This window comes from Brassica napus, unplaced genomic scaffold (genome assembly GCF_020379485.1).
Source record: "Brassica napus cultivar Da-Ae unplaced genomic scaffold, Da-Ae ScsIHWf_1560;HRSCAF=2163, whole genome shotgun sequence".
In the NCBI taxonomy this organism is placed as follows: domain Eukaryota; kingdom Viridiplantae; phylum Streptophyta; class Magnoliopsida; order Brassicales; family Brassicaceae; genus Brassica; species Brassica napus.
This window is the reverse complement of record NW_026014977.1, coordinates 1-8,610: the sequence shown is the minus strand read 5'-3', so window position 1 is coordinate 8,610 and position 8,610 is coordinate 1.

Sequence of the window (8,610 nt, the reverse complement as noted above, 5' to 3'; positions counted from 1 at the left end):
TGTTCCACGGCCAAGGAGGAGAAACCAACCCATTCCGGAAGAACAACAGTCCCAATCCAGTGAGGACAACTCGGACACTGACCGTACCGAACCAGAAGAGCCGCGGCGTGAACGAGCCGGACGTGGGAACCGACGGGAATATCGGGTCCAAGGCGATGCAAGCCCGGTCCGAAGGAGATTCCGAGACGATGAAGTAGCTTGGCAGGGAGGCAAGGATCTCAAACTTACTCCTCCAACCTTTGCTGGAAAGGTTGACCCGGACGCCTACATTGAATGGGAGAGGCGCATGGAGTACATCTTTGAGTACTACCGCTATACCGAGGCCAAGAAGATCGCCTTAGCCGCAGCCCAACTGACGGACAATGCCCTAACCTGGTGGGACAGGGAAGTAGCCGAGGTTGGCAGAGTCTATAGGATCGAGACTTGGGATGAGATGCGAGCTAAGCTCCGTGCAAGGTATATTCCCTCATACTATCAGCGGGACTTACTAAAACGTTTTCGCAAGTTGTCTCAGGGTACTAGGTCCGTAGAGGAGTACTTTGAGGAGTTTGAGGCTCTCAAGAACAAGCTCAGGACGCGCGAGACCGAAGAGGTTATGATGGCTCAGTTCTTGGAAGGCCTTCAAGACCGCATCGCTCGCAAGGTGGAGAGGCAGACCTACGTCAACTTCAATGATCTCCTCCACTATGCCATACAGGCCGAGCAGCACATTAAAAGGAAGAACGCCTCTAGTGCCAGGAACAAGACGCCATGGGCTTCATCCGGATCCAAGGGGGCTGAGAAGAACAAATCCATTGAAGTGGAAAACCGGTTCAAGAAGAGCCAAACCGACCAGTCCAAACCAGGTTCATCCGAACCAGGTAAGGGACAAACACAAGCTCAAAGAACTCGTGATATTACTTGTTTCAAATGTCAGGGGAAGGGGCACTACGCCAGGGACTGTCCGAACAAGCGTGTCATGATCCTTAAGGCAGACGGCGAGTATGAGTCCCAAGACGAGGCCGATGTAGAGATGGCTGACTCAGGAGACGAGATAGTGGACTATGCTGAAACTGGTGAGCTACTGGTGGTCAGACGAGCTCTCAGTGCTCTCTTTGATCCAGAAACCGTCCAACGAGAGAACATCTTCCATACTAGATGTAGCGTGGAAGGCAAGGTATGTAGTCTAATTATTGATGGTGGCTCTTGCACTAACGTGGCCAGCAGGTACCTTGTTGAAAAGTTAGGACTAGCAAAGTTGCCACACCCCAGGCCATACAAGCTCAAGTGGCTCAATGATGAGACGGAGCTTAAAATCTCGGAGCAAGTTGTTGTTTCCTTTTGTATTGGTAAGTACCAGGACCAGGTGAAGTGTGATGTGGTTCCTATGCAAGCCGGCCATCTACTGTTAGGGAGGCCTTGGCAGTTTGACAAGGAGACCATTCACCATGGGAGGACTAACATCTACAGCTTTACCCACAACAACAAGAAGCACAGCCTGGCTCCTCTCAGTCCACAAGAGGTGTACGAGATGCAGAGGGCCATGGATCAGTCTGGATTGTTTAGTAAAACTAACCTTTACATCTCTTCTAGTAAATTGATTAAATCATTGCAGCAAGACACACAGGTGCTACTAATGGTTTTCAAGGAAGGTTGTTTTGCAGGTTTTGAGGCACCAGATTGTCCAGCTGAGATGCAAGGACTAATGGACCAGTACAAGGACGTGTTCCCTGAAGAGATACCAGCCGGCTTACCACCCCTCCGAGGCATCGAACATCAGATAGACTTTGTGCCAGGCGCCCCACTTCCAAACCGAGCCGCATACCGAGTCAATCCGGAGGAGGCTAAGGAGCTGGAGAGACAGGTCCAAGACCTCATGGACAAGGGGTACATTCGAGAGAGTCTCAGCCCATGTGCAGTACCCGTCCTATTGGTGCCTAAGAAGGATGGAACATGGCGTATGTGTGTTGATTGCCGAGCCATCAACAACATCACCATAAAATATCGGTACCCCATTCCTAGACTTGATGATATGTTAGATGAACTGAGTGGTTCCACAGTGTTTTCCAAGATTGATCTTAGGAGTGGCTATCACCAAGTTCGGATGAAGGAGGGAGACGAGTGGAAGACTGCTTTCAAGACCAAGCAAGGCTTGTATGAGTGGCTGGTGATGCCCTTCTAAGGCCTTACATTGGTAAATTTGTGGTTGTCTATTTTGATGACATATTGATTTATAGTCAGTGCTTATCCGATCACATTAGTCATGTAGAACAGGTTTTGAAGGCTCTCAGGCAGGAAGGACTCTTTGCCAATCTCAAGAAGTGTGTATTTTGCACTGACCAGTTAATATTTTTAGGCTTTGTTGTGAGCTCACAGGGTTTGAAGGTCGATGAGGAGAAGATCAAGGCCATCCAAGACTGGCCCACACCGACCACTATTGGGCAAGTCCGAAGTTTCCATGGCCTAGCCAGCTTCTATAGGCGGTTTGTCAAGGACTTCAGCACCATTGCTGCACCCATGACCTCAGTGATCAAGAAGAATGTATCCTTTGTTTGGGGCCCTGCCCAAGAGGAGTCTTTCAACAAGCTTAAATATAGTTTAACTCATGCACCCGTTCTTACACTCCCTGATTTTAATAAAACTTTTGAGATTGAGTGTGATGCATCAGGTACAGGCATTGGAGCTGTCCTCACTCAAGGGGGCCGACCAGTGGCATTCTTTAGTGAGAAACTGAGTGGAGCTGCCCTCAACTACCCAACCTATGACAAAGAGCTATACGCTCTAGTAAGGTCCCTTGAAACTTGGCAGCATTACCTTTTGTCTAAGGAATTTGTTATTCATACAGATCATGAGACACTTAAGCACTTGAGGGGACAGACCACACTCAAGAAGAGGCACGCCAGATGGCTCGAGTTCGTGGAGACCTTTCCCTATGTGATCAAGTACAAGAAGGGCAAGGACAATGTGGTGGCCGATGCACTGTCCCGGAGACACACTCTCATTGTGACCATGGAGGCCAAGATCATGGGTTTCGAACATATTAAAGAATCTTATGCCACTGATCTTGATTTTAATGAAGTTTTCAGGAACACTGAGAAGGGGGCTTTTGGGCCATACTACCAGCATGAGGGGTTCCTGTTCAAGGGAAAGAGGCTGTGCATTCCCAAAGGAGCCATGAGGGAACTGCTGGTTCGGGAGGCCCATGGTGGCGGCCTCATGGGACACTTTGGTCGGGACAAGACCCTGAGTGTCCTAACTGAACATTTCTTTTGGCCAAACATGAAGAGGGATGTGGAGAGCATATGCGCCAAGTGCACTACTTGCCTCAAAACCAAGTCCAGGTCACATCCTTACGGTTTACAAATGCCATTACCGATTCCTAACCACCCTTGGGTAGACATTTCTATGGACTTTGTGCTGGGTTTACCCAAGATAAACCACAAGGATTCCATTTTTGTAGTGGTAGACAGGTTCTCCAAGATGGCCCATTTCATAGCCTGTAACACCACTAATGATGCCACTCAGACCGCCGACCTATTCTTCAAAGAAGTGGTCCGACTACATGGTGTTCCTCGAACCATTGTGTCTGACCGTGATACCAAGTTCCTCAGCCATTTCTGGAGGACACTATGGGGCAAGTTCGGAACCAAGCTACTATTCTCGACCACTTGCCATCCCCAGACCGACGGCCAGACTGAGGTAGTAAACCGTACGCTTTCTCAACTGTTGAGAGCTACGGTCGGTAAGAATTTAAGAAATTGGTTGTCTTGTTTGCCTTTTGTTGAGTTTGCTTATAACCATGCTAGGCACTCTACTACTAACCTGTCACCTTTTGAGATTGTTTATGGGTTTCAGCCAGAGACTCCTTTAGACTTCACCGAACTGCCCAGCTCCATGTACCGCAGTCGTGATGGAGCCGCCAAGGCAGAGTTTGTTAAGAATATGCACCTAAAGGTCAAGGAGAGGATAGAAGCCAAGGCGGCTAAGGTCAAGGCCAAGTATGACCAGAAGAGGAAGGAGGTACTGTTCGAACCCGGGGACTTGGTGTGGTTACACATGCGGCCCGAGAGGTTTCCAGAAGCCCGGAAGTCCAAGCTCTCTCCTCGTGGGACAGGACCATTCCGCATCCTAAAGAAGATCAACGACAATGCCTATATCCTTGACCTCCCTGCTGAATTTAAAATTTCACATACTTTCAATGTCTCGGATTTGTCTCCTTTCCATGCAGATAGTGATGACTTTGCAGATGATGGTGTTCTGAGGCCAGAACCTCTTCAAGAGGGAGGGAATGATGAGGCCATCCAAGTAGAGGTTCCCATAGTTAGGCGCGGTCCGACTACCCGGAGTGGAACCAGGGCCTTGCGAGAAGGTTTCACCAAAGCTGTCCAGCATATCCTTGATCAAGATGGACAGACTGACCAGGACCAGCTGCTGATTGAGAAGATGGTCCAGTTGAAGATTCAAGATCAAGCCGGCCCAAAGGAGGTTCAGGACGCGGCCGACCCGATCCAGTTCAGACTCAACCAAGCCGGACTTCTCATCTCCACATCCGAGCTTGGTCCAGACTCAGTTTCCATTTCATCCACTCCAACTCTTTCCGGTTCTGAGATCTAGCCGACCACCAAGGGGAGTAGCATGTGTTGTACTCTTTTTCCTCACCAGGTTTTGTCCCATTGGGTTTTCTTGGTAAGGTTTTAATGAGGCAACATGCAAGCATGCTATTAGCCTTGGTCTAAGCCTTCTCAAACCGACAACCAGATGTCTGGTTTATTTTAATTTATTTGGTTAAGACTTTGGGCTAATGTTTCAGCCTCATTTTCGGCCAGCTTGTTTAAGGCCTTTTATCTTTGAGTCTCATAAGGGGTAAACCCTATATAACTCCATGAAGTTGGCGATTTTTGCCTAAGTCTTTTATGAAATAATTTTGCCTTTGCAAACCTAAAACCCTAAGTCTTTTTCTGTGAGAAACAAGAGAGAGCAGCCGAATCTTATCAAGCTTCAAACCACCAAGCTTGTGGCGATTCTTCACCTCCATTCCATCCACCGATTTGCCTTGAGAGTGATACACATCCAGCAAGCCAAATCCCATAGCTATCCACCTCCATCCACTGTTCTTGTTGAGAGAGATACACATCCAGCAACAAGGATCCATCCCCCATACTTCTATCCTTCTTTTGTTTTGTTTTATCTTTCATCATATAGTTCTAGCTTTTCCATTCATTATAAAAACTCATAAAAAGTCATATTTGCTTCTGTTCTTCATTGATCATATTGTTTTCTTCCTGTTCCTTATTTTGATTCATAAAAACTCATAAAAATAGCATCCTTTTGTTTCAGGAACCAGATCGGCCAACTCCCAGCCCATCGCGACCGTCTAGCCGTCCCATAGCCGTCCGTCCGTCCTGTCCAGTCCGAGTTCCCGAACCTCAGACTGTCCGTCCGTGCAGACTGTTTCCCGGCCTGTATCATGACGGACACACACAGACATTCTATTTATGCTGACGAACACCCACAGACGTCCTGTGTGTGCTGACGGACACACACGGACAGCCACAGACATCCTGTGTGTGCTGACGGACAGCAACAGACGACCTGTGTGTGCTGGCGGACACCCACGGACGTCCTGTGTGTAATAACAGACAGCCCACGTGGGCCAAAATCACCCAAACAGTCCACGCGAAGGGCCAGCGTGCTGAGTCCAAGGACCAACGTGCTGATATGTGTACTGATGGACAGCCACGGACGTCCTGTGTGTGCTGACGGACACACACGGACGCACACGGACGCACACGGACAGCCACGGACGTCCTGTGTGTGCTGACGGACACACAGACGTCCTGTGTGTGCTGACAGACACCCACGGACGTCCTGTGTGTACTGAACAGACAGCCCACGTGGGCCAAAATCACCCGAACAGTCCACGGGAAGGGCCAGCGTGCTGAGTCCAAGGACCAGCGTGCTGATATGTGTACTGATGGACAGCCACAGACGTCCTGTGTGTGCTGACGGACACACACGGACACAACGGACAGCCACAGACGTCCTGTGTGTGCTGACGGACAGCCACAGACGTCCTGTGTGTGCTGGCGGACACCCACGGACGTCCTGTGTGTACTGAACAGACAGCCCACGTGGGCCAAAATCACCCAAACAGTCCACGGGAAGGGCCAGCGTGCTGAGTCCAAGGACCAACGTGCTGATATGTGTACTGATGGACAGCCACGGATGTCCTGTGTGTGCTGACGGACACACACGGACACACACAGACAGCAACAGACGTCCTGTGTGTGCTAACGGACACACACGGATGTCATGTTTATGTTGACGGACACCACAGACGTCCTGTGTGTTCTGATGGACACACACGGACATCCACGGACGTCCTGTGTGTGCTGACGGACAGCCACAGACAGCCATGGACGTCCTGTGTGTGCTGGCGGACACCCACGGACGTCCTGTGTGTACTGAACAGACAGCCCACGTGGGCCAAAATCACCCAAACAGTCCACGGGAAGGGCCAGCGTGCTGAGTCCAAGGACCAACGTGCTGATATGTGTACTGATGGACAGCCACGAACGTCCTGTATGTGTTGACGGCACACACGGACAGCCACGGACGTCCTGTGTGTGCTGACGGACACACGGACAGCCACAGACGTCCTGTATGTGCTGACGGACACACACAGACATCCTGTTTGTGCTGACGGACACACACGGACGTCCTGTTGTGCGGACGGACACACACGGACGTCCTGTTTGTGCTGACAGACACACACGGACGTCCTGTTTGTGCTGACGGACACACACGGACGTCTTACGTGTGCTGACGGACACACACGAACGTCCTGTTTGTGCTGACGGACACACGGACGTCCTATGTGTGCTGACGGACACACATGGACACACACAGACAGCCACGGACGTCCTGTTGTGCTGACGGACACACACAAACGTCCTGTGTGTGCTGACGGACACCCACGAACATCCTGTGTGTACTGAACAGACAGCCCACGTGGGCCAAAATCACCCGAACAGTCCACAGGAAGGGCCAGCGTGCTGAGTCCAAGGACCAGCGTGCTGATATGTGTACTGATGGACAGCCACAGACGTCCTGTGTGTGTGCTGACGGACACACACAGACACGAACGAACAACCACAGACGTCCTGTGTGTGCTAACGGACAGCCACTGACGTCTTGTGTGTGCTGGCGACACCAGTGACGTCATGTGTGTACTGAACAGACAACCCACGTGGGCCAAAATCACCCAAACAATCCACGGGAAAGGCCAGCGTGCTGAGTCCAAGGACCAACGTGCTGATATGTGTACTGATGGACAGCCACGGATGTCCTGTGTGTGCTGACGGACACACACGGGCACACACACAGACAGCCACAGACGTCCTGTGTGTGCTACGGACACACACGGATGTCATGTTTGTGTTGACGGACACCCACAGACGTCCTGTGTGTCTGATGGACACACACGGACATCCACGGACGTCCTGTGTGTGCTGACGGACAGCCACGGACAGCCATGGACGTCCTGTGTGTGCTGGCGGACACCCACGAACGTCCTGTGTGTACTGAACAGACAGCCCACGTGGGCCAAAATCACCCAAACAGTCCACGGAAAGGGCCAGCGTGCTGAGTCCATGGACCAACGTGCTGATATGTGTACTGATGGACAGCCACGAACGTCCTGTATGTGATGACGGGCACACACGGACAGCCACATACGTCCTGTGTGTGCTGACGGACACACACGGACAGCCACAGACGTCCTGTATGTGCTGACGGACACACACAGACATCCTGTTTGTGCTGACGGACACACACGGACGTCCTGTTTGTGCGGACGGACACACACGGACGTCCTGTTTGTGCTGACGGACACACACGACGTCCTGTTTGTGCTGACCACCACACGGACGTCCTACGTGTGCTGACGGACACACACGAACGTCCTGTTTGTGCTGATGGACACACACGGACGTCCTATGGTGCTGACGGACACACATGGACACAACAGACAGCCACGGACGTCCTGTTTGTGCTGACGGACACACACAGACGTCCTGTGTGTTGCTGACGGACACCCACGAACATCCTGTGTACTGAACAGACAGCCCACGTGGCCAAAATCACCCGAACAGTCCACAGGAAGGGCCAGCGTGCTTAGTCCAAGGACCAGCGTGCTGATATGTGTACTAATGGACAGCCACAGACGTCCTTGTGTGTGCTGACGGACACCACAGACACGAACGAATAACCCACAGAATCCTGTGTGTGCTGACGGATTGCCACGGACGTCTTGGGTGTGCTGTGGCGAACACCCACTGACGTCTGTGTGTGACTGAACAGACAACCCACGTGGGCCAAAACACCCAAACAATCCCGGGAAGGCCCAGCGGCTGAGTCCAAGGACCAACGTGCTGATATGTGTACTGATGGACAGCCACAGATGTTCTTGTGTGTGCTGACGGACCACACACGGACCCACACAGCAGACGCACAGACGTCATGTGTGCTGACGGACACACACGGACGTCCTGTGTGTGCTGACGGACAGCCCAGAACAGCCACAGACGTCCTGGGTGTGCTGGAGGGACACCACGGAGTTCCTGTGGGTAC